Source organism: Zootoca vivipara, chromosome 9, assembly GCF_965207765.1.
Source record: "Zootoca vivipara chromosome 9, rZooViv2.hap1.1, whole genome shotgun sequence".
In the NCBI taxonomy this organism is placed as follows: Eukaryota; Metazoa; Chordata; class Lepidosauria; order Squamata; family Lacertidae; genus Zootoca; species Zootoca vivipara.
The window spans coordinates 22,060,347-22,088,197 of NC_142592.1; the positions used below are offsets into that span (position 1 = coordinate 22,060,347).

General features: G+C 41.4%; 1 protein-coding gene across 6 annotated transcripts in view; it reads left to right on the plus strand.

Annotated features, from left to right (window-relative positions):
* Window positions 1–1,885: 1,885 nt before the first annotated feature.
* The window catches only part of CNTN1 (contactin 1), a 145,393-nt gene continuing 119,427 nt past the window's right edge, over window positions 1,886–27,851 (plus strand). For 2 of the 6 annotated variants that reach the window (XM_088652428.1, XM_088652426.1), the window contains exon 1: window positions 2,459–2,696. The gene's annotated coding sequence lies outside the window, so the exon portion shown is untranslated. Of the gene's footprint in view, window positions 2,697–24,310; window positions 24,437–27,851 lie in introns of all 6 variants that reach the window. The other 4 variants (XM_088652425.1, XM_088652423.1, XM_088652424.1 and 1 more) reach the window with 4 other exon arrangements.

The window sequence follows — 27,851 nt, forward strand, 5'->3', positions numbered from 1 at the left end:
TTTGGAATCAAATTTGGTTTTGCCTATGCAAGTGGCACATATCTTATAATGTAGATTCAAGAACCTAGTCAATGAAAGGGATTAAGGTCACATTTAGATTATTGCACTGTGTGAAATCCATATCATCCATTCATATGGTGGGAAATTTAGGAGTGTTTGGAGTCGGGTAAAGTCGATGTAATGACTCAGTAATGGAATTGGATGGTGCGGAATAGGTTAGGAAAGGAAGACTGGCCACAATGGCTGTGCTGTCTCCACTGTCGGAGGCAACATGCCAATTGCTGGGAATCGCAAGTGGGGCTAGTGCTCTTTTGCTCAGGCCCTGCTTAGGGGCTTCCTATAGGCATCTGGTTAGCCACTGTGAGACCAGGATGCTAGACTAGAAGGTGGTTCTTGTGTTCTTAAGACTGCAGGAAAAAGTTACAAATAAAAGAAATATCAGGAAGGGATACCAAGAGCGAAGAACAGCCTCATCCCTCCCCAAAAAGTTCCTTCTTGAGAGAGAACACAAAATAAGTAAATGTACAGTGAATGTGAATATGTGTGAAGTCTGTACATTCCAAATCAATAGACTTGCAAGAGACAGCCAAAATCTGGAGGACAAATTTTTTGGATGTGCAAGCTAGAAGTATGCTTAAGTTTGAAGAAGAAGAGGGGGGGAAAGGTCATGGCTATGTACTATTCTCAAATCTTAAATAATAAGCCAGATCCCTGGATATATTTTTGTCACCACTCCCAAGCACCAGATATACTTCTATGGCAGTGCAATGATTGGAATCAGGGAGTGAATTCAAAAAGTGGACCTTGCATGTCTGGCTCATTCTGATATCTAAAAGGTTTGGACTGGAATCGAAGTCAGTGAATCTGTGACATTTCTTTGTGGTAACTGGAGGCTGGGTGTAGAACTTGTATACAAGGAATGAGCTAACTGTGTTTATTTTATACCTTGGCACAACCATATTTGATATAGATAAATAATTTAATGGGTCAGACAGTACACGTGAGACCTAAATTTCCAAAAGAATAAGCATGCAGTGCTACTACCTCTGTTTCTCTAGGATGGAGTGGTTAGTCTACCAGATTTTGCTGAACTCCATCTCCCATCAGCCCCAACCAGCATTGCCAATGGTCAGAGTCTGGAATTGTGGGAGCTGGAGTCCCAACAACATCTGGAGGGCCACAGAGTTCTCCATCCCTGCTCTAGGATGTGGGAAGAGAGCCCTCTTGCCACAGGGTAGCTATGGAATCTGAACCTATATGTTGCTGTTGTTGCTGCAGTGTTGTCTTTCTATTGAAATCAACCACTTCTAAATAGTGAAAGAAAACCACATTCAATATCCACAGTGTGAAAATGTACAGATTAGATACGATTAAAAGAGTTCTGGTTCTGAATCCCTCTAAGGTTGAGAGAAGATTAAGTGGCTTGGGTGTCAGTGGAGCTTACAGATCGCAAATGTGGGGCAAAGCACACATTAAATGCGGGTTTGCATTTATTTTTAATCGCCCCTGTATGCTAAATGTGCATTTAGTACCGTATTATGACTGTGTGTGTGTGTGTGTGTGTGTGTGTGTGTGCCACTAGGGGCATACATTTCCCTGGAAGAGAAGAGAATCTGGAATGCCTTGATGATGGTATGATATATTTTTGCCCAGGCTCATAGAATCCTGTCCTTAGAAGGGGCAGGGTGTGTTGGGAATGGGGCGGAACCGGACTTTCCTGCAGACTGTGGAATTTTCCCGAGTGGTTGCATAATGATATCCCAGGTTAACTCCCACTCACCCACACTTGCCTTCTTTTCTCCTCTGAGCACCCTCACTCTCACCTCCTGAAGCCTCCCCACCCCCAACATAACCAACCCTCCTTCGTCATCCCGCTCCGAAATCTGCTGTTCCGCTGAGCAGCACCTACACAGACAGCAGCAACCTTTCGCCCTTATCCTTTGCGGGGAAAGAGAAGCTACTGGCGCAGGCAAGAGAGCCAAGGGAACTCCGGGTAGGGCAGGAGCTTCAGTCGGGCTTCAGTTTGGCACTGGGCATGTGCGAGGGGTCTGTGCCCGCGCTAGGGAGGCGGAGCGAAGGCTGCCGCGCGCCGCCTTTGCACCTGCAGTAATGTGTCACCGCGAATAGATGGGCGGGTGGGCGCTGCCGAGCGCGCCGGTTGCCTCGCCTCGTCATTCTCCGGGGTGTCGCTGCGGAAAGCCCCCCCCCCTCCCCTCTCCTGCCGCCCCCGCCACACGCCTCCTTCCGCGCCCGCGGCTCCTTTGCAGCTGTGAGGCTGCCTCTGCTTTCCCAACCCGACGAAGCCCTTCCTTGACCCAGCAACGTTTCCCTCGTTGCCAGGCTCGCGAGTGACATCACCCGCGTCCAATCGCTGCCCGGCGCTCTCGCGCTCCGCAACCGCCCCCCGGCCCCCCTCCCGCTCTTGCCCCAATCAGCTCGGTTCGCCCACAGCCCCCTCAGGCAAAGGCGGGCAACTGTCAAGGCGTTTTGGGGGGTGGACTTCGCTGAGGAGAAGGGAGGGAGGTGGGCGCGTGCGCAGGGGAGCAAGGCAGCCAAGCCTAGCCAAGCCAAGCCAAGCCGGGCAGGGCGCTCCCAGGTGTTTGCGGCTGAACGCGGGAAACCTCCAGCTGCGCAGCCCCCTCCCGCCCGCCGCACCTCGCGCGCGTTTTTCCCTCAGCAGCGCGGCCACTGCACAGGTAGGACTTGGCTTCTTATTGTTATCCGCACCGAGGGAGATTTCGAAGAGCTGGGTTGGGTATTTATCCACCTCTGGGGAGGCGAGTGGAGTGAGGGGTGGGTGGATAGATGGGGGGGGGCTGCTTCCGCGAGCTTTTCTGAGGGAGTGTCGCTCTGACTGAGGCAGCAGGAGATGTGCGCGCCTCCAAAAGCGTCCGCAGGTTTATGGGTCGTTTTCAGTCGCCCTCGTAGATACTGGCTTGTGGGGAGGCAGAACCTGGCCGAGTTGCCGCCGCGCGCGCAACAGAAGGATGAAGCAAGTTTCCTCTGGGAAGCTCCGCAGCCCAAGCAGCCCGCTTGATTTAGCAGCAGTACTGCAATATCCAGAGCAATTAGCTCGGCTAAAAGGACGCAGCCGGTTCGGGGTGGGAGAAAGACGTAGCTGCTCTGAGATTATACGCTGCCTCATCCAATGTAGTTGGCCAATATTTATCTTGCTTTTCCCAATGCATCTCCCACCCCCACCCCCCGCCCTTCCCACCTTTCAGTCTTGGAATATCAGAAGTTAAAGAGAGGCGATTGATTCTCACCTTTCAATTCAACCCGCCCAGTTCCAGCCACTACATAACGTATTTGACTGCTGCTGCTTTTTCTCCCTATTTTGCAAGGGCTGTGATGATGGGGAAAACAAATCCATGTTGCCGATGTAGGTGGCAGGAATGGATTTTATTTCTTCCTTTCTGAGCTTTCCCGTTTTCTCAATTGCGCCACAGCTTTTAGGAGCACCTTGTGGAGATCTGCTGCTGCAGACAGGGAAACACCAAGGAGAAAAGAGAGAGGAGATCCTTTAAGCTGGGTTTCGTAAAAGATCCATGTCGCCCAGGGGTGACATTTTCAGTGTATGGGGGTGTGTGATGTTCACACAAGCATTCCTAATCAGTTGTTAATTTACTAGGACTGAACTCAGGGGAGTGTTCACTGGGGAGACCCTGCAGGAAACTCGTTTAGGATTTTCACCCCTGTAAGGAAATGATCCATTGGGACAATATTTGTTTGATAGGAGGCAGGTTGGTATGAAAGGGTTCGTTAGCCAATGATACAATGAAAGGTACATTACAGAAATTGGTAAAATCAGTGACAAGGCAGATGAAATGGGCTGTTCAAATTGTTATTGCTACTATCCCTGAAGATAATCTTCAACACATCCTCATTGTTGCTGTTAACATTTCAACCCTAAAGGAGTTGCATATACAAAGCAGGAACTGGATCATATAATTCAACATAAACTTCATTTTTAAAATCCTGTTACATAAAATTGGCCTGGGCTGGCACAGAAATAGTTGAGTTACAGGAGCCTAATATAAGGAGTGCCGTTCTCTTTAATGTCTATGATATCCTCTGGTATATAAATGAATAATGCAGCATTAATGTAATTCACACATCCATTTTGGTACTGCTGTGGTAGTTCTGCAGGCATCTTGTGTAAAGGCTGTTCGCATTCCAGAAGGCAGGTTTGGTCTCTATCTCACTTTTTTTTTGTCCAACGGTTTATATGTCTTACATAATTTGCAATTTGCATTTGGATGAAATGCATCCCCCCCCCCAATTATTACTGTTACTCTGTTAAAAATTGCCCGTTAGTGCAAACGTTGCAGTGTATATGTTATAGTAACACCTGCTGGAGAGAACAGAGACATTGCTTCCAGAATTGGCTACTGCTGAATTTCAGCTGCACCACACTCATACTAAATAAGTGCAATACGTAGAAATAAGCTTGAATGGCTTCGGTATAAAACCTTTCCAAATTACTGTTTTCATCTCCAGTCAAGACCATGGGCTGTTAAGGGTTGGAAGCAGTAAATGATGACCTTAGAGCTATAATGACAGGGGGGTAAACACTATGCCACACAAGAGCTTGCTGTTTTCATATGAAGGCACTAGGACATCCAGGGTCCTTTACTTGGGCCTTCTTCTGCTGGTTGCCAATGTGTTTTTCCTTGCCTTTCTCCTCTGAAACCCCTAAGTTCTGTCTTCAACATACAGTTCTGGCCTCAAAAAACCCAATCTTCTCTAGGGCTGTTTAAGGTTTTCGTGTGCCCTGAGAGAAGGCAGAAGCAAGGAATCCTGGGTTAGGGATTCTCTCTCACAATCAGTCCACCGGTGAGGACCTCGTCTGCATTTTATACCATTCATTTGTTTGGGTGTTTTAAAATTGTAAACTGCTTTGACAGGAATCTGGTATATAAATGCAGTAAATAGTTAAATATAATGCCATTAAAAAAAATGAAGGGATTCCTTTATTAGCAGGATTATGCAAGTAATTTTTTTGGGGGGGTGGTGGTGGTTCAATTTCTTAAAAAAAAGGAAACCACACTTTGGGTGTCTATTTGAAATTCTCTGATTTTATGCATAATCTGCCCTGCAACTTGGAAGTCCTGTAAACAGAACATGTTCAGATCCAAGCTAGAAAAAAATGCACACACATGAATCCTATAAATGAGCAAACATTGAAAATGTAATCCTACATATCTTGACCATTTATGCAATTGTCAATAGGTTGGGTAAGAGTGATCACCTTGGATTTATTATATTGGATGAGCTCATAGAGCCATAAGGAAGGATCATTCATGAGGACAGCCAGTGAGGTGTAGTGGTTAGAGTGTTTGACTCAGACCTGAAAGACCAGGGTTCAAAGCCCCACTCGGCCATGAAGCTCATTGGGTAGTCGTCAGCAAGTCACTTTCTATTAGCCCAACCTACCTCATAAGGTTGTTGTGAAGATAAAATGGGTGAGGGGTAACCATGTGTGCCACCTTGAGCTCCTTGGAGGAAAGATGGGATAGAAAATGAATGAATGAATGAATGAATGAATGGACCCCTTCCTTTAACCCCCCCCCCCAATCGATCTGTATAATCAAAACTGTAGTGTTCTCCAGGTACAGAACAGGGACAAGCAAGGTTATGCACAAGTCAATAATACTGTAACTACTGGTTGAAAAGAAGGTGGCCTTACTAGTCAGCTATCTGAGTGGACAGAAAGGGATGAAATGGCAAAAAGACCCTGAGCATAAAGAAAAGCCTGCATACTTTACCCAGCATTCCAAGGAACCATACCTACAATAGCTTAATGAAAGTTAAATCTTTTTTTTAGTCATCTTGGTATGGAAGCTGAATGGCAGTTTTCTTCCACACTTCCAATGCATGCAGATACGCAAACTGGGGATGGGAGTCTAACCATTACTGATTTGAATGTGGAATTAAGGTGGTGTACTGATTTCTGATTGTGTTAACACTGAATACAAGAGTGTGGTTTTTGCATGTAACTTTTGGCCCACTAGCACAAGTCTACCCCCACACAGCACCAATGTAATAAGATTAGAGGGAGAGTTGGTTCTCCTGAGCACACTACTATAACTGCTTGGGTGATACTTCTGTGCATTTCAGAAGGAGTGGCATCTAATGCTGTGTCTTCTCTGCTCATATGACAGCCTATCTGGGATAGATGGTTTCAGAGGGAACTTCCCACAAAACTCATTCTGTTTTTTGCATTTGTATCTTCCCCTCAGAACGACATACTTTAGTTTCTCTGAGTTCTTACGCTTATAGCTGCTTTGTGAGATAGCATAGCATGGGAGATGCCAAAAGGACACCTGGTAAGATTCAAACCTAAACCACTCTTTTCCCAGGTCTAACACTCTTTATCATACTCATTCTTCAGGGGTTGTCAGCATTGAATATCTTATAGCTAGCTAGCTGCCCTGAACATCATTCTTAAGAGGTCACCTACTTGGAGAACAAGTTCTTAGTTTTGCTATGATGCCCAGATGAACTGGAGGCAGGAAGAAGAGAAGCATGAAAAGGATTTGCCTTTGTAAAGTCCCGTGATATTAACAGATAACGAAGAGATCCACCTAGTTTGGGTTTTAAGTGTTCAGTCAGTCATACAGCCAATGACTCTTAGATATTTTGGAAGGTTCCAAGATTTAAGGGAGCTCATTGCTGAAGCCTATAGGGATATTATTGAGGTTTAGAAAAGTTGAAATCTTGATGCAACAATAAGTACAGAGAGCTAGCGAAGCATAGGGCATGAGCCATAAACCCCTAAATTGGATATCACATTTAGCATCATTTCACTTGGTGGTCTTGGAAGGCCAGCCTTGACCTTTTTCAATCTCAGTTTGGGGATAATAACAGTCACCAATCACACAAAGTAATACTGTGTGTTTGGAATATTCTAAATATTCTGAATTATGGTGCTGGAGGAGACTCTTGAGAGTCCCATGGACTGCAAGAAGATCAAACCTATCCATTCTGAAGGAAATCAGCCCTGAGTGCTCACTGGAAGGACAGATCATGAAGCTGAGGCTCCAATACTTTGGCCATCTCCTGAGAAGAGAAGACTCCCTGGAAAAGACCCTGATGTTGGGAAAGATGGAGGAGAAGGGGACGACAGAGGATGAGATGGTTGGACAGTGTTCTCGAAGCTACGAACATGAGTTTGACCAAACTGCGAGAGGCAGTGGAAGACAGGAGTGCCTGGCGTGCTATGGTCCATGGGGTCACGAAGAGTCAGAAACGACTAAATAACAAAGCACCATACAAATACTATGCTACTAGGATGACTTAAACTTGTTTTGTAGAGATGGTGGGATCCTGTGGGATCCACTAGGCTTCCCAGACCCCAAACCAAATGGATTCGGGTATTTTTCAAGAATATTCTTCTTTCATATTCCCAACTGAGACAGGAGTAGAAGATTTTATGGCTTTAATTTAGTGTATACAGTTCCATTAATGTAATGCTTTGTTGCCACAGCTTTCAAGGGAGTTCCTTGGGTTTTCCATTTTTAATAGTTATAAATAGACATCTCAGAGCCATTACTTCTTGCACTTACTTTGAATGAGCGGCTGATACTAGAGCCATTTTTCTCTTAAATAAATAATCGCTGCTTGCTGTAACATATTTTATTTCTTCACCACAAATTGTGATCTTGACGTATAACTCCACCCTCTTTCCTGTAAATACAGTTAATACTTGTTTCTATGTATTCCAGTCCTGGTTACTTCTGAAACTATCATTATTGTCTGCATTTAATTAAGAACAATATCAGATACATTTTGTTTGTGTGATACAGTTGTATCATGTCATAGTATAAGCCCTGTTGCCAAATCTCTTTCATTCCATCTTTATTTTTATTTAACCTTGGCTGATTTTATTTTTAAAGTTTATATGCTGCCCTTCAAAAATAAATAAAAATAAAACAAATATAGTAAGACCATGGCAATATTAAACATCATAAAATCAGCATATAATTTTAATAAATGAATGCTTGGGAAAATAAAAGCATATTTGTCTGCTTCCTAAGATAGCTATTAGGGCAAATCTCTCTTTATGGTCTTCTATTCCCACTCTAACCATCAGGTAAGGTTGATTTGACCCCCCTTTCACCTTGTTCCTGATGTAGATCTTCACTGACTCCTCCTTTCTGTGGCACCTTTCTGTGGTTTGTCTCAGGTGCCAAAATGACTTGGGCTGGCCATGTTTATCGCCTCTGTAAAGAGGTTTATCTGCAAATTTCTGCATATCTTTTTTTTTTTTTAAGGCGCGGGAAGATACAATTGCTTTTGTCTGGCCGCGTGGCAATTTAAAACTTCACAGTAACTAAGTAGGATGTCTGTAGGACAGCCAATTAATGAACAGAAACTATAGGTGTGTCTGTAGCTGCTGTTTGATCTGGTACAGTAGTAAATTATATAATATTTATCTGCAAGGCGTGAAAGCTTAGCCTGTGCATTGCAACAGGTATGGAGGAGGCAGCCACATCCCAGAGCTCAAAGTGAACTCCCAATTGTCTCTTTGCAAGTAGTGCTTCCTGTCAGCACCAGTGAGTGCCACTGCCTTTAAGGGGCTTCCTGTGAACTTAAAAGTATAAGGTATCACAATACAGTATATTGTTGCAACTGAATAATACAGTTACCAATCTAGAAACGGGTAGGCCAGTTGACCATCTAGCAATTTTGCAATCTTCCCTTCCCTTCAATGAACTTCCTGTAGAAGATTATGTAGGGTTGCCATACACCCGGAATTTCCTGGACATAGCCGGGATGTGGCCGTCGAAAACAGTGTCTTGGCGGAAATCGTTGGAATGTCTGGGAATATCTGGACATATGGCAACCCATGTTGGAAATTTAGGTTTTGGTGAATTTTCTTTAAAAAATAGCTCAAAAATGTCTTTTTGTGTCCAGATTTTCACTTTTTGAAATATGGCAACCCTAGATTATGACATTCCATAAGAGATTAGAAATGTTTGCAACTACAGTAGTGAGCTGCTCCTAATTGTATAAAGGACACACTGGGGTTAGACTTGTAAATTGCAGCATACGTCAGGGGAGTTTTGTTGAATTTGCATAATGAATAGCCTTTAGGGGAAACTGGTCATTAAGGTTGCAATCCTAAACCCACTTACTAGGGAGTAAATGCCACTGAACTCAGCAGTGTGTCTAGATCAGGGGAAAGCAACCTAAGGCCCGGGGGCCGGATGTGGCCCAATCGCCTTCTCAATCCGCCTTCTCAATTGCTGACCCCTGGTCTAGAGCTCTGCATTTTTAATGATGAGGGGTAAATATGTACTTATACATGTCTGCATTTTTAAGGATGAGGTGATTTTAAGGGTATTTTTTCTCCTGCAGAAGTCTGAACCGAACTTATTATAATGTTTCTGCTTTATAATATACTGTATATGTTTTCCTTTTCAAAACCTTATTATTGTGATAAGCAAAGCAACAGAAATGGAGAGCTTGATCTGTACTTCATTATAAGAATGGGGTGGAGTAAAAGGCAAACTGAATGTGATTGAAGCATACTACTTGAAATGAGGACATATTACACATTTATCTGAATACTGCACACGTTTAAAAGCATAAAGAAAGGTTTGTAACTGAAACAGCCTGGGGTTTGTGATCCAGCACAGCTGTTTCAATTCCATTCATACTCTCGCATTGTCAAATGTTCTTGGGAATTTTGCAAGCAGCTGACCCTGTTCCTTAAGTGTGGTTGATCTATACAAACCTGTACTGTGTTGGCATATTATATTGAAGAATTCAAAGGAAGTGATGAGCTCTATTCCTTGACAGGTTTTCTCTTGATGAATCTTGCTACAGAAGCCTCTAATGTCAGTGTAGTTTGCTGTCCTGAGTTGCTGCAATTTACCATTTAGAATTACATCAGCATTAAGTGTGCACAGCTGGATAATTATTCCCTTTTTCACACCCCTTCAAACAGAATGGTAAGTCAGGATAAGAACAGGGTTTGTGAACAGTTTGTGTGTGTTTGTAAAGAGTTTTGCACATGATGGTTGTTTTAGGTTTTAGAGTCTAGGAGCAGATTGGAGGAACTTGGAAGCTTCTACAACCTTGCTTTTATCACCTCAAATCCATCTGAAAGTAAATTAGGCAGGCAGTTGCAACATAGAGATGAGAGATTGAGAGTTAACATTAGGTCCATAGTCAATAGTGTAGACTTCCCCAACCTGGTAACCTCCAGAGGTTTTTGAATGCAACTCTTATCAGCCACAAGCAGCATGTATGTACAAGGTTAGTGAAGGCTGGACACGTGGCCATTTTCTTGCACTTAAACCTTGGAAATTTAGCTTCCAAAGCTCTTAGGAATGTTGGTTTTCAAATTTCTCATTGGTAGCATTTAGAGAATATTAGTATCTGGTCATTCCTTTAGACATTAATTGCCCAGTCATGAACATGTTTACATAGACCACCAGAGGGACGTGCATCATTGTAATTATACTTAGGATTGTATACCACAAGTGTCATCCAAAATAATGATAAGAATAACAAATAAAATATAATATGCTAGAACAAATTGCTGAACACATGTTCAGGCAACAGCTCTTCAGATTGCTGTTTGCCCCACCAGGAGAGGATTTAAGTGAAGGATTTAAGTAACAACTTCAATGTTCATGGTAACATTTCCATAGGTTGCCTATGAAAACAATTTCATTGGCCCTGCTGGCTGGAAAATGTGAGATATAACATAAGCAGTCAAGTACAACACTTCCTGTTTGCCCAGAGTGGACACAAAGGGGGGGGGGTGTTACTCCAGCCAGGAGGACTTCCTGCCACACCTGATCTGGAGCATCCCCCCCTGCATGTGATCAGGTAGATGGGGTGTGACCCTGTGAGACCCTGTAAAAGGGCCAGTCACACAGCCATCTCCCTCCGACTCTTGATCTCGGTGCTTTTGCTGTCTGCTGGCTCTCAGCCAGCAGCACATGGGCTCAATCCCCATATGGGATGAACTCAAACTCTATTCTGTAACTACAAGCTAAAGTCTGCCTTCAGGGAACCTACTGTGAACTGAATGTAAGTAAACTTTTAATTACTTTTAAAGAAGACTGTTGTGTCTTTATTCTTTTTAAGAAGGGAACAAAGGGGATTTAGCAGGAACAAAACCCAATCTGAACAAGCCAGATTGGATTGCTTAAGTAGATTCAAACGAATCTATTAACTAGCTTCCTGCAATATATCCTCTCCTACTATCCACAACATTCCCACAGAAAATAAGAACATCCTTGCTGGAAGAAGATGCTAAAGGCACAACTAATTGAACATCCTCAAAGTGACCAGGTGTTTGTGGGAAGCTCACAATCAGGGACAAATGGGAGTTGTGGTCCAATGACATCTGGAGGGCCACAAGTTTCCCACTAGTATAGTATAGTATAGTATAGTATAGTATAGTATAGTATAGTATAGTATAGTATAGTACAGTATACAGCAGAGGAGAGCAGGAGGAATATTTTGCCTTAAATGCCTCAGCCTAACTGTGATAGAGGACATGATCTGCCGTTAATTCTTATATTAATCAGAGTGGTTGAAGCTATCTAAGCAAAGCAGCAACTGTCTAAGCTGGGGACAACTATAAATTTGCCGAGAAGTGCAAATAAATGTTGGTTTACAAAACAAAACAAAACCCCACACAGATTAATTTCTGCGAACATATACAGTAGTCATAGCTAAATATGGATTTTCAGTGTGAATGAGTTATTAACTACCAATGGTAAAGACAAATTTAATTTTGGGTCCTTTTTTTAGATCATTGTTTCTTTGTAGCTATTAGGGCAATGTTCTGCAGTAAACATCCTATATATGCCCACGTGTTTTTTTTAGAGGGTTGGTTTTGGGGGGTCTTTTTCTGTTCTTAAAAACTGTTTCCCATAATCTGAGTTTCCTATACAAAGCTGCATTTCTGTGCTGTTTTTATTTACCCAGTAGAAATTGGCAGGTGCTTCCTTTTCAAATGCCCAAAGAAGTAAGACTTGTAAGTAATGCTACTTGGGAATTGGCAGAGGATTCGGGTAAGGAAATTACTCCCTTGCCTCATACTACAATATTGTCTTTGAGAGACAAGTTCTTGTTGTGTTTCCTCTTTGGGAAAAGCATCAATTTGTCCTCCCCCCCCCAAAGGGTGAAGGGAAGATATAAACAGCCATAAGGCCATAGAACTTTATGTGCTCATCCACACCAGCTGAGGAGTGGGTGGTTGCCTCTGCAGCTTTTCAGAAGTAGTTTTTGAAAGAAGAAAGGATTGAAAATACTTTCTCTTGTTCAGGGTTGCAGGGATTGTCATTGTTAGGCACTTGCCCAGGTCCCCAGTCTAGTAGGCCACCTCTTCCTCTCCTCCTCTCCCCCCATTGCTCTCTGGCTGATCACACTTTTTTTTTAGATCATGGAAATAGAGCATCCTGTGCTCATCTTGCCCGCTTTTTCTGGGCAGTGGTGCAGACTGGGCTGAGAGGATGAGGACAACTGAATGAGTTCAGAGGAAGAAGCTCACTCTGGAAAGTGCATCCACTGAGTCCTTCCTAAGGGTGCCATAAAACCTGGAGCTGCCAGTGCCCTTGCCTTGATATGCAGCAGCAAATAAAGAATGAATGGCAAAATATATCATACAGCTTGAGAGTTGCTACTACACAAATCCCCTTGTGGGAAAGACTGAAAGGTGGGAGAAGTTGTCAGGTTGGCAGAAGAGGCTTTCCAGGTGGGAGGAAGCGTACTGGCCAGGTGGGTTGCTGTTGCTTACTGGGAGGGGTAAGATGATGGGGAGGTCTGGTGCTCCTGCTGTTGTATTGCACCACATCAACCTCCCTGCTGCCTATCCCAATAAGCAACAGTGAACCCATCTGCTGGAAGCTAGCACAGCAGATCTGCCCCACCCAGAAAGTTGTTTCTGCAGGTTGGAAGAGGAGGCAGCACAATACTAAGAGCATAGTGGTTAATCATCTAGACCAGGCATCCCCAAACTTCGGCCCTCCAGATGTTTTGGACTACAATTCCCTTCATCCCTGACCACTGGTCCTGTTAGCTAGGGATCATGGTAGTTGTAGGCCAAAACATCTGGAGGGCCGCAGTTTGGGGATGCCTGATCTAGACCACTGGTCTTCAGTTGATGGGTCACAGCCTGATCTTGTAGTTCACAACAGGAGAACTACTACCATGGAAATATATGGTAAAGGATTACAAAATGGGTTCCCAAATGCATGTTTGGGTTAAAAGTGGGCCCTGAATTTGAAAAGGCTGAAGATGCCTGATCTAGACAACATTAAATGCAATAAACATATTTACACCTTTCTGCTTTTGTGACTAGACTACTGTATCAAGTTCAACACTGCGGTTTTTTTTCTATTCAAACTATTCTCTATTTGATATTGCCTATAAGTTTATAAGGGGCTGTTATGCTGCAGAGGATGCGTAACTGGGGACTTGCTTATCCAGTTCGAAAAGCTGAGATTAAATTCCCTTAACTTCGGTATCTATATCTGTTTACAAGCTGCATTTGGTTCTACTAACTTGAATTACAGAGTATGTCATTTGGATGATACAATTATATTATCTCTAGTATGAAAATGGCAAGAGCAATGTCTCATCATGGGGGCTATGCAAAAAGCCTTTCAGGAGAAGGAAGTGTTTGATTCCCATACACATAGAACTTTCTAAAGTGAATGACCAGTAAAACCATAACATTAAAAAAATAAATAAATAAAAGCATGAAAAATTCAGCAGCTCAATTAAAATCTGTAAATCATGAGAGAGCATCAAGAAGAAGGAAGGAAGTTTTCAGCAACCTACTTAAAAGCCTGAAATGATGGGATTCCCCACAGGAACAGAGTTAAGAAGCAGACTGATGTTTTAGTGAAAACAAATTCAATGGCCTGGTTCTCATGACATAGTAAGCAAAACAATGGCTAATAGGACTGCACAAATGTGTAAGCTCCTGTATAGTACCCTACACATTCACACTGTCCCAGTAAGCTAATATTTGGTTTACCAGTGGTCCCTCCCCCAGATGGCTTACTTCAGTTTTGCAGTCTGGTTTTCGAACCGCTTAGTTCTTGAACGTTTTGGCTCCCGAACGCCGCAAACCCAGAAGTGAGTGTTCTGGTTTGCGAACTACTTTTGGAAGCTGAACGTCCGACAGGGCTTCTGTGGCTTCTAATTGGTTGCAGGAGCTTCCTGCAGCCAATCAGAAGCCACGCTTTGGCTTCCGAACGTTTCGACTTCCAGAACGGATTCCGTTTGACTTCCAAAGTACGACTGTAGCTGTAATTTGTATCTGTAGTATAATCCGTAGTATCAACATTCTATAATGTTGATTCTGCTTTGTTATGAAGGTCTGCATAATTGGATACTGCAATCTTTCATTTAATTTCTCTTTGAGATGCTATCTAAATGTCAGTACTGTATTTGACAGATGGTGTCCTCCGTGGTGTGCCCATGGATGTTCTTTTCACAGGGATATAATTGAGTTTATCGCGTTGAAAGTGAGAGGATTGTGTTTGTTTTCTTTTTCTGCGCTTTGGGCAATGATCTATCCCTAGAGAGAAATCAAAGGTTATCACTGGAAGGAATAAGTGGAGACTATAAGATCTGAAAAGTAGGTCATTTTTTCTAATGTCCTGCTTTGCATATATCTGCCACTAAAGTAATAGAAAAGTCAATATGTATCAGAACCTGAGGGCATTATTGGCTGTTGCTGATACTGTCAAATGGTGAATCTCACATGTCCCTGATTAAATATTTGCATGATTGAATTTTATGAGAGAGAAGCTGATAATAATGTGGGTTTTTTATAATTTCCATAGAATTCTTACAAAACAAATGTTCATAGTCCTTTACATTTGCAGTCTATAAGAGGAACAAGCCAATTTTATACAATGGCACCCCTAAGCAAAAATCATTTAAAGTAGTGCTGGATATGGCAGTGAATAAATTTCCTTAATTTTATCAAATATATTTATAAATTCATTATATTTACTTGTTTTGTGAGTTTATTTGAGATCTATCATCCAGCTAAATTGTATACAAGATGGGATTGGCCTGTGGATTGTTTTAGCTGTGAGATAGATATTTGAATAATAATGTTAGGAAAATAAAGCAAATTGATATTTTTACAAAGATGGAATTCATAAGGGCTACAAAATTATTTAAATTTATGTAAATCCTAAATGGACTTTATCTGTTAGGTTTTTCAATTGTGAAAATGTGGGTATCTTATTTCAATTTCATAAATTAAATAGCTATCTGTTTATAAATTGAGGAAAGTGGCAAGACTGCTGCATAATCTCACTACTTTACAAGCAGGCATCGTTGCCTAGCAGTAAGAAGCCTTATTTAAAAGCTGTTTTATACTTAAGTGAACATAAATAACTCATCACTCCCAAAGTTTTGGGGACACACACAGTAAAATATGGAATTTTAAAAAAGCAATTACAGTATATAAATTGTTAAAAGCTGAGAGGTCCTTTAAGAAAACCCAATTCAAAAATGTGAATACTTAGGGAAACAAACCTTTCCTTTTCACAGAATTGCTTCAAGCCACATAATTGCTATTTGTCCAATGAATCGTATAGCATCTTAAAAATTTTGCCCTGTGGTTGTTTTCACACTCTTTGGAATTGATTCCCATAATTTCTAGCAATCGGATAGTTAAAGTATGTTTATTTGCAGAAACACCTTTTGGGCATTCTGAGCATAAATCTCCATGAGGTTAATTTTGAGTAGTTCTGTTTAGCCTAAGAAGTTAAGGTAAAACTCAACAGTGATTTGGATCTTAGTGTGTGTATGTCACACCTTTCGAATTGCTTATCTCATGTTACTCTGTTAGCACTGAATTCTTATCTACCCTTTTCTCTTGCATGCCTGAAATAATGACCTATGTCTGTGCTCTTGTTTACACCAGGGGATCTTTATGTCAGGGTGAAAATCAGGTGGTTTGCAGCATGATTCTATTCAGCCCCCAAAACTTGGCCCAGTTGATTTAGATACCATCTCATTGTGAGGTGTGATACACAGAGGAGAACAACGTAAGGATAGAAGTGCTTTACTACCTTTTCCAATCAGCCTGAGTGAGGTTAGACTTGTCCTCAGCTTTTTCTTCAACCTGCTTGTCATTTTCTACTCTGGCTGCAAATAAGAACTGGGTCAGGCTAGTAGAAGAGATGAAATAACTTACCCCTTGTGGAAGCTGGAGAGAACGGCAATACATTTTAGCCTTGGTGTACTCGGTGCCTAGCAATGAGGTCCTTCTGTAGGGGTGCTCCAGTCTGTGAGTAGCTTAGCCTGGACGAATCTAGCTTCACCAGCTAAAGAAATTAGCTGTCACCAATTTGTGTGAAACCGGTGAGTAAGGAGTCTTTAATCCTGGCCGCTGCTTTTCTTCACTTTTTAGTTACAATTGTTGCATTAATGAGCCCTCCCTCTGAAACAACCTTATCATACTTATCACACTGAAACAAAGAAAGGATTTGTTATCTTAGGATAATTTTTGTAAACTATTTATACTCTCTCCTGCTTGGTAAACAACTATCTCCTCCCACCGGTGGAAACTTCCATCAGATCTCAGTCCCTTTCATGAATGTTAGGAACTCTTCTGCTTCTAGAAAAAGGTATTCTGGATCTAATCAAATGTTGTTGTTTTTTGTTAGTTTTGACCATTGCAGGTTTCTGATGTGTATAATTATAAAATAGAAATATAATTTTGGGAGTGGAAAATGAAATTATTTATTTATTTAGTTAGTATTACCTTTATAGTCCACTTTTCCTCTCAAGGAGCTTACGGTGGTATATATACATGGTTCTCCCACCTCTCCATTTTATCCTCACAACAACCCAGTAAATTGGGTTGGGCTGAAGAACTGTGCCTTGCCTAAGGTCACCCAATGAGCTTCATGGGTGAGTGAAGATTTGAACCCTATTCTCTCCCATTAACCCTATTCTCTCTAACCATTAACACTGGATAACATAATACAGAAAGGAATGATTTATATAGGAGTGGTTTGTGTTGTTGTTTTGTCATTGGTGCTTGAGCTGTTGGGCAAATAATGTTAGTGTCCCCCAGTAAGTAGTACCAGGATAATAAAGAATAAACATTACATATTTTTTTGTAATCGAAAGAATGTAACTTTGCTGTAAAGATCAACAAAACCCGATGACTGTAGGCATATTTAATATGATGGTGATTTAATTTAATTTTTAAATGCTGTATTTAAAGCCAGTGGCTATGAGGCAATAATAGCAGATGTGAATACTTGTTAGCATACAGGAAATCTTGTCATATAAAATATGCATCTATTTTGAAATAAGGAATAGTTTTCAAATGGTTCTTTCTCAATGCTGGAAAATAATTGGAAAGCATACTTGCCCTCCCTGGGCAATTTGAGCTCATTGATGATGATTGTTATCAGGAGGTTTTCTTTCCCTCCTCCCTCTAAATTGGCCACCCCCTGTTACCTAGACTTGCTATAGGGAATTTGTTCTTAGGTTTAGGAATACCAGATGGGATTAATCAACATAGTGCCTTTGTTCTTTGTGATTTTCACTACCAATATCAGAGATGCTGAGTTCATTGGCACTCGTTGTTTCAAGTCCCTTCAGGCTTTGGGGTACTGGGGGGGGGAGCAATGAAAGTCTAGTTAGGGTTTCTTTACTTTTCATATAAAGCCCTAAAGCCTGGCTGTTGAGTACAGACTTGTATTGGTTTTGTTTTTGTTAGATTTACAAAGGATGAGGATTCTATCTGGCCATGTTACATTCAGCAATAACCCTTTGGTCTGAAAGTTAAAGCCCTGAACATAACTGCTATGTTTTGACATTTCCACTTTACTGCTCCCTCTAGCTCACATTTTTCTGACCTAAGTGGACTGGCAGGAACATTTTAATTGGGTGTAGATCATGATTCCTATAAAGAGTGTAGGCAGTACTTCATCAGATGCCCCTAATGAGACACACAGGAGCTGGGGATGGCTTGGATAGAAATGCCAATGAGTTCTAAAAACAACAACTTGATGACATGGTCTGAAAGCAACAGAAAATGAGCCCCTTCGTGGAGGTCATACTTCTGCTAATGAACATTGAAATTTCATGACATGACATCGTAGTGCTTGTGAGGAGATATGAAACATGGGAATATGTGACCTATGAAATACATATGAACACTAAATAAACATGCTGCATTAAACTTTGTCATATTCCCTCTGCTTTCTGCATTTGTAATTGTGTCTAAGGAAATTGGAGACTGACATATTTATACTCTTTTTTTTTTTAGCACAATGCTGAAGCTACTGTTGAATTCTAATGTACCATGTGTTGCAACAGTACTTATGACAAACAGGAAAAAGAGAAAAGTAATTTTACTTGAGATCACAACTACTGAAGACTGCAAGAGAAATAATCTCAGATATTGAAAAGAAAATAAGAATGCCTATCGCCTTGAAAGTGAAATGAGATCACTACAAATAGAGTTGTGGTTTCTACATGTACCTGTGACACTTATTCTGACCATGAATGGCATAGTGCTCTTTATATACATACCTGAATATAGATCGAGAAAGTAATTATCAGCCTTGTTCTTCTGCTTTGAAATGGAAAACATAGTTAAAATTTAGCTCTTTCACCATACTATGACAGTGATTGTATTTTCATAATTTTAGTTGTCACTTCTCCAGGTAAAATAAATAGCTCATAGTGCTTCAACATTTCATAAATGTAATCCCGTCTATATGGTCTAAAGCAGGGCTGAGGAAGCATTGGCCTTCCAGGACTCCAACAACATATGTAGGGCCAAAGCTATGATCTAAATCACTTGAGTGCATAGCGGGGGGGAAGTGAATGCACAGTGTAATTGATGGGGGGGGGAATCCTTTTGGCACATCTTCCTCCATGTTAGCTCCAGATGCATGTGTAGCTTATTCATGTACAAGTGCTCTTTCCACATATTAGCAACAAGTAGCAGAAGCATGAATGTGCATTCTTTTTTGCATGAACATCTTCTGGTTGACTGACGGCTGTTTGTATGGGGCAACATGACCTTACCTTGGTAGGATGGCATGATTTTTGGTAAAATGACCACCAAATTTTCTCTGAGGTTGCGGCGCTCATCTCGCTTTATTGGCCGAGGGAGCCAGCGTACAGCTTCCAGGTCATGACAAAGCCGCTTCTGGCGAACCAGAGCAGCACACAGAAATGCCGTTTACCTTCCCGCTGTAGTGGTACCTATTTATCTACTTGCATTTTTATGTGCTTTTGAACTCCTAGGTTGGCAGGAGCTGGGACTGAGCAACAGGAGCTCACACCATCGAGGGGATTCGAACCGCAGACCTTCTGATCGGCAAGCCTTAGGCTCTGTGGTTTAACCCACAGCACCACCGGCGCCCTCTTTTTTAAAGTAGGGAGGGACAAATTAAGGTCACAGTAGAGGAACATCTGAATTAAATGAGATTAAATTAAATCTTCAGATTGTGGGCCATAGTTAAAGATAAGGTGTGTTGAAAAGCAGCACTAGTATATTTCTGTTATGGTTTCCTTCTATAATTGCACATAGCTTGGCTGCTTTGGCAAAGCTGGCAACTGAGACTAGCAAGATATCTGATGACTTATGTCATCTTGTGCATATAGAGGCAGCAACCAGAGATGATATTGATCAAAATTTGAAAGAGCTTTATAGGTCAGGACGACGAATTGAATATCAATCTGTTTGGCAGGCAGTGTAAGTGAGTCCCAGTGGCATTATTTGGTCCTATAAAAATGATCAAGAATTGCATATTGATGTGTTTTTGTATTTGTAAATGGATGGTTTGATTGGAGCAAATATTTGAGCATAATTTTTTACAGATGGAGCTGGGAAAATATATATTTAAGGGTTATTTAAGTTGTCAGGGTGTGTAGAATGATATGGATTCCGTATAGAAGATAGTTCTTTAGCATCTCTGCTCAGAATGATTTGATGCTCTGCAGTGCTTGAGCTGCAGTCTTATACTCACTTGGGAGCATATTCAACAGGACCCACTTCTGAGTAGACCATGCATAGGATGGTGTTGTAAGTGATGTCCACTAGAGGGCTTCAATGAGAATTGAAGCAAGAGAGGTCAAAAACACATTTTTTATTTGTCTTTTTAAAAAAACCACGACTGCATCGACTCATTTAATTTTGGTACTGAGAATTAATCGGAAAAGTCATTTAAAAAGATTTCTTCTGCTGGTTGCTCTTTTCGATCTGTTCTTTCTCACAGTAACTGTGTATCCGTCTATTAGTTTTCAAATGCATGTATCATTCCAAATAAAAAGAAAACATTATAGTGTCAGGTGGGGTAGGTGGGTTATTCATTGTTATGCCTGTTCGCTAAGCCTGGGAATATACAGTTGTCAGAATTTATATTTTAAAAATTTAATATATGGTAAAACTATTGTAAATGGCTGTCGAATTAATTCCAAAATGTTAATGAATGAAGATATTGAAGTAGTTTGACCTCTAGACTGACTGACTTCTTGAATTGGCTAAACATATTGTGCAGTCAGTGTAATTTTTTTTTTAAAAAAAAAATACAAAACCCCTTTTTGGTTTTGTATCAGTTTATCCTTGAATCTCAAAGCAGCAGGTTGACATGGAGAAAGTAACAGCTCTCACACTGGAAAAACCTTCAAGATAAGAGTCTGAATGGAAATTTAAATTACAGAAATGTCTCTTTCCTGCTGGGACTTAAATATACAGGCTTAGTATATTTAAATTCAGCCCAGCCTATAGTTCTACATCTGGCGTATGTGCTTATAACAGTGTCATAAAGCTGATCCCAGCATCATTGTAATGTGAGACTACAGTGACCTTGTGCTGGTACAGGAGTCAGACTGTCTATGTAGAGACACTCCATTCTAAATAGTTATTGGCTGGGGCACCAGTTATTTCCACAGTACTTTTGGCTACAAAGCAATTTGTAGCGTGCTCCTAAATTGTAAGCCTGAAGACACATAGTGAAATAAGCATGAACACTTGCATTGTGGCTGATTTTTTATTTTTGTAAAGCAAATTATTTACTTAACAGATGCTGATTTGTTTCCAGTGTGGCAACCCCATTAAAATGATTGAATACTAAATAATGCTAATATAGAGTCAGAAACAGGGATATCTAAAACATTTCACCTGTGTCTTATCTAGTAATTATGGCCATTCCTGAGAAAATAGGACCTAAGTCCTATTGACAGCAATGTGGCTGAAGCATCTAAATATGAAGTCTGGTTGTTGATTTCAATGTCAATTAGGCTCACCTATGTTGGTATGGATTGCACCTAAGACTGCAATTCTAAACATACAGTACAGTAGCTACTAGAAAATAAGCTCCATTTAACACAGAACTTAATTTTAAGCATAGGGGATGCTCTGTAAATACCTTGTATTCTAAATAGTGCTACAGGAGAGTAGTATCTTGTGTTTTGTGCACAAAATTACTTTTCACTGATTATATAGCTTCCATGATACAACTTGTTGGAAAGGATCCAGCATATCTTATTCTTCTTACTCAACTAAATATGATGATGAAATTTTATACATGTGCTTTACAATTTAAATGGTCATATTCAACTTTCATTGATAACTCTGTTTGCACAGCTGAAAACAAAGAAGCCACTATATCCAATTTAGTCATGTGTCTGTAAATGATGAGCTTCTGGTGCCAATGACTGTCTTGTTTTTGTGTTCGTTCATCCATGCACTAGTATGCTTTAGCTTGTCCTGAATTTACTCAACTAATTGAGAGGTACTCAACTAATTGATAGTTTGTTCTCTACCTTGACCATTTTCAGTAGTTTAAAAACAGGAGGATCTTCAAAGGAATGTGTACTTTTCTTGTTTTCAAAAGAACTTTAAATATTTAAGCATTCATGGTGTTCATTGTCTTGTATTATTCCAATAATGATGCTGGGTTGTTACTACAGCTATTATGCAATAGTACACAGCATCACCCTTTGACCTTGAGCTCAATCTACATTGCTAGATTTTTGTTTTCATTTTACCAAGGTGTCTTCCAAATGATGGTCATGTGTAAGAAAACATGATCAGAAAGATAAGTTGTAGGTGAGTGAGTGCCAGTTAAAATTCCCCATTTGGCTCTCTGCCCCAACTTCCTTTCCCTTAGCTCTTGATTTTCTCTTTCTGTATTCTATTACTTCTCTCTCCTTCCATCTTGTCCTTCCCTTTCACTTACAGTGGTACCTTGGGTTACAAACACTTCAGGTTACATACTAATGCTTCAGGTTACAAACTCCCCTAACCCAGAAATAGTACCTCAGGTTAAGAGCTTTGCTTCAGGATGAGAACAAAAATCGTGCTCTGGTGGCACGGTGGCAGCAGGGCGCCCCATTAGCTAAAGTGGTGCTTCAGGTTAAGAACAGTTTCAGGTTAAGAACAGACCTACGGAACGAATTAAGTTCTTAACCAGATGTACCACTGTAGTTATATTTCCAGAAAGAAGCTTTGTTGGTTGTTGAGCCCTTCTGGTGTCCATATCCAGCCTTTGAACAACTGCTTCTAAGACTTTTAAGAATACAACTATTTGCCTTTCTTCAGTGGGAGATGTATTGGCAGGTCTAAGATATGTGTGGAGATAGGAATTGCATCTGCTGGCTTCAGAAAGAAACTTGATTCTCCATAAAGAAGTTGATTTTCCATGCAATTCCTAAGTGGGAAGGTGTATGTGTATTGAGGCAACAGGTTGACTAAATGTAAGCTGTTACCTTACCTCCCACTTTTCCAGAAGTCCCCACCCCGTAGCATAGCAAACACACTGACTTATAGACGTGTTGGCCATGATCTTGGAACAGGCACGTACAACTTGTGACCCATCAAAACAAATGTAGCTTCGTAGCTACATTTTATGGCAAGGCCTGCTCAGTAGGGTGCAAGAAGGCATTGATTCATCTTCTGACCGGTGTTTTCCGCATGCTATGCTGTTTCTGTTCTGCTGCCATTAGGCTTCTGAAAAAGACAATGTTGTTCATTTTGCTGTCCACTGAAGTGGAATTTTTCTAGATTTATTAATTATGTCATCATCACACACCTTTCCTTTCTATGCAAAGGAAACACAACACTTATGGCGGTGCAGGGAAACCATCATAAATTATGCATGGTTTGAGGACTGAAAACAACTGTGAATACCAATCATAATTGGTCATATTGATTTTCATTCCAGACATGGGACGAATAAGCAACCACAGGCAATTTCCGTTTCTGTTTCCATCAGATTTGCCCAACATCCCTATGTCTGAGGGCCGCATTCATACTTGGCCCATCTGCCTGTGGGCTACATTACAGTGATGGGTATGGTCACCACATACATGCACATACAGATCAGTAGAGGAGGGGGTTATTGCAACATCTCCACACATCATATAGTCAATTTGATTACTGGGGGTTAGGGTGTTATTTGCACCCCTATCAGCACACTGGACTTCAGCTACTCCAGTGCTGTGTCTGTGTGTTTGCTATTGGTGCTAAAATTGGTGGGGTCTGGATAGGTCAGAAAAATGTTCAGGCTGATGAACTGGGAGTTAGGTTCCTCAGTTTTATGGTCTGCCAGTTGATTGAGAAATCATGCTCTGCCACTTGACAGCAGAACCCTGTGGCTGACAATCTGCATTCAGCCTGGTGGCCCACAAGTTGATCTGACCTTTGTGCATAGTGATACGTGCATTTCACTCACTAATTGACATTTACTTCATTTATATACAATGATTTGTTTAAGTTGTGAACGCTCTATATGTTCCCTACACTGTATATCTTCTCTACTCCAGTTGTGTATTTTAAACCTGGTGTGCAAGTCATAGAATCATAGAATCATAGAGTTGGAAGAGACCACAAGGGCCATCCAGTCCAACCCCCTGCTGAGCAGGAAACACCATCAAAGCATTCTTGACATATGGCTGTCAGGCCTCTGCTTAAAGACCGCCAAAGAAGGAGACTCCAAAGTCATTTTGGAGATCTTACTTTATCTCCCTCTTAAAGCAAACCACTTTAGGTATTGGTTTTTAGGTAAGCTCTTATTAAAGATTAAACCTCATCTGATAGTTTTGGGACATGATGATCCAATGAAAATGTTGAGCCTGCTTCCAATAGTGCTGCTGTATTTATACAAGCATATTTGGTTAAGTGGTGGCTTGGCATGAGTTCATTTTTACTGTCTTACAAAGTTCTGGTGCTTATAAATAGACAGACAATGCATAATTATAGTACTACAGGGGCTTCTGTATGTGAGAAGAAATGCAGTCATTTGCTAGGGATAATAATTGCTTTCATTTTCAACAGCGTTCCTCACTGTTATTTAGGAAGAAGTGATCAGCACAAGGATTGGAGAGCACCAAGACCAAACAGAGAAATTGCACTTCTTCATTTTTAATTTTGAGCAGCTGAAGTCCTATCCATTCACTTACAGTAAGTTCCATTTGTGTGATTTTTATTATATTATTCCAACTTTCTTTTGAAAAGATTCTGTATATACTGGTAATACACAGGGCCTTTTTTTTAAATGAATATTGAGAAATAATATGTTAACAAAATTAATTTTCCTGGAAAGTATAACCTTATTTCATAGAAAATTACAGTGTACAAATTCTTATCTTCATCTTAGCTTTTCTATAGCTTTGAATGCCACATTGAATATCTAAATCAAATTAGTCATAATAACTATAATTATTGGACACATGTGTATTTCTTCATGAATAGCAACAGGAGCCTTTAAAAAATGTATCTAAGTAGACTTTTTAAAAGTAAGTGTTAACTCACACTTGTAGGTTATCCCAGCCACAGATAGGTCTGCCATAAGCATGTGAATATACTGCCAGGCTATGTTCAGCTGCAATGTGAGACAGCAATGTTCATGTCAAGTGGCTACTTGACACAGAAAATAAATACTGTATGTAGTTGCTGAGAATTCCTTAGACGCAGACATGCTGGAGAAATTTGTAAAGGGTTCATCCTGCCTGGAGTTCCCCAAGGGAATACCAATAGACACAGGCTTAAAGAGAAAAATTAGGCCTTTGTTAATACAAATGCACCTAGGGGTCAAAACAACCCATTGGAACTGCTCTAGTACAAATCATGCCCTCCCTAAAAGAGGGCACGTGTTGTGGTGAAACCTGGAGACTGACCTCCTGGTTGTGGGTGGGTCTATTGGATAGCCACAACACCCGATTGGTAGGTCCCTCATTGCTGGGTTTAATCTGGCCAATGGGGTGCAGTCTAAATGGATCAAGGGACCTATATAAACCCATGCATGTTTCCCAGAGCTTCCTCTTTTGGCTCGTGCATCAGAACACCCACCCACCTCTCCCTAATTTTAGGGCATTTTGCGATTGACCTTGCTATGCCGTTGTGTGCTGTCTTGTCAATGGGACAGGGGCATGGCAGGGATTTTCCCCACTTGGCTAATTGGCTGTAGCCATTTGGTTTTTGCTTGCTGCATAGCAATACGTCACAACTTGTAAGGTTGCGGATAGGCACTGGTTCATGTGATAGAGATGGGAGAACGGTCTCACCATCCCTATGTGAAGGGTATTCCGTTAAAGAAATCCAGGGTCTCAACTTGCTTTGGTCAACCTCCGAAAGGGGGTTGTGCCCGTGCCTGAATCCAGGGGAGCATCTGGGGAGTGAACGTAGCCTGGTTCCAGGTTTTTCACCTGTCTCAGGTGTTCATCCTTGGCTGACCGCTCCTTCCCCTCCAGAGCACCGACGCTCTGCGGGGTGGGCTGACCCAGGCCTCGGGGCTTTGGAGCTCTGCTCAGCTGATGGCCGGGTGTCCTCACCTCCGGTCTCCTGAGACGAGCGACCAGCAGCAATCTGCAGGAAACTGGAAGTGGCGGCGGCAGAAGTTTTCTGCCACCGACCGGAAGTAAGGTCGACGATCCCGCTGCATGTCACTGAAATGGCTACGCGTGTCAGTGTTGACACGTGTGTCTATGTTGTGAGTTGTCTGTAATAGAGGCTTAGTTTGCAGTATTTCAGTATTTTTTATAATATGTTGTCCATTACTAGCTGATTCATAAATCCATAACAAAATATAAGCACGTCTTAGATCCATTATTGATATATACCAGTTGGATCACAGCATCTCTTTCAGTGACCCACAGGGTTAATCATGCCATAATTCTACAAAAGCACAGAACCACCACCACCCAAGAATCTGATATCAGGGACATGTATCTCCTCTCTCAGACACTCCATTGCCTCACTCTTCTGATATCTCTGGCATCACACTTCCTCTCTGCTCCCTCCGAGTCATTCTAGTTTCCTCCTCCCAGTCTCCCATTTTCCTCATTTTTCTTACCAGTTGATTTGCTTTCTTTTAGCAACTCTGATGCCAAAGTGGGCCTTGTGAAGCACATGAAGCCCAAAGAGGGACTGGGAGAGATCATTGTTGTTCCTATTTTCTCTTTACCTCTGTGTGCCTTTCAGTGGAGGAAAAAGGAACCACCTTTGCCACCTCAAGACAAAAGGATCTTTTAGTGGGGGGAGTGGGGCTGAGGCTTTGTGGGCACCAGGAGAAGTCCTCAAGGGTGCACAACACCCAGAGGCACCACAATGGAGGCCCCCGCTCTTGAATATGCTTTAGGGGTGGTCAAGAAGTTCTTGGCTTTTAGGGCAAACTAGATGTTGTGCTGGTCTACCCGCATCACATGCCAAAAGCCTGGGGTAGGTGTACAATTTGAAGGAGTGCACAATTCTGCCTATGCCCACCACTTGGCTCTTTGTAGTACCTTTCATTTGTGCCTGTTCTTTGAACTGCACCCTTTGTTTTGTATGTGATTGGTGGAAACTTGCATTTTAAAGAAAGATATTAGTCCGAAGTAGAACGGAGATGAGCTTGGAGCTGGGCTGAAAACTTTTAAGTCCCCATCCAGTCAATATTTAAAGCATTTCAACTATTAATGTTGTCTGATATTGATTTATTTTACACTGTTGGCAGAGGAGTGAGTATGTGATGTGATGTCCTTCCAGCTGGCACACTTTACATTGAATTTTCAGTCCTGTATGTTCCTGTACACACTCCAGGGAGATTGATTTGGGAGTTTGTTACAGACATCTCCTGGAGTGATCTGTATAGTGTCTTGTACTCTCTTGGTACAATGATAACAGTAATAGGAAATAATGCTCCAACAGTCCTTGTCCCCCTCCCCCCCCCAGTAAAAATACTAAGGAAATTGAAAGAATAAATGACATTTAATCATGGGGGCAGGGTTTGACTTCAACCAGAGAGAAGGGGGGTTATTACAACCATGTTTCATCTCCAAGGCTCCTGTTTCATTTGCTTGCTTGTTCATGATCTGAACAAAAATGATATTTTAAGGTTGGTTTGCAAATACTTTTTGAAAACAAAGGTACCGTATATACCACGTAGAAGATTTTTTATATTCTGACCCAATCCACGTTAGGTATTTCAAATAGTAATACAATGGGCAGTGTGTAAATTTGAGATTGGTAGACTGGATTCAGACTAAAATATATATATTATTTGAACAACTGAATTCATAGTGGTGGTAACATCACTACACATGGGGCAAATGAACACACTATCTCTTCCTCCTGATGACTATACCTGTTTCGTCTTTGCTTTTCAATCATTCATTCTTCATACCCTATACAACCAGAGTGCAATTACCGGTATGTGTTCTATTAATGTCTTTCCAGTCATGGAGGTGCAGTGATGGGGAAAGATCCAACAAGTTTTGTATGATATGCAGGTGCTGAAGCCACTTCTTTTGTGGCAGCAGGTTGAGAGGAGGCTGGAATTCTTGTTTACTATAATATTCTTGTTCTGACATTCACCTTAGCAAAAATGCAGTGCTAGGAT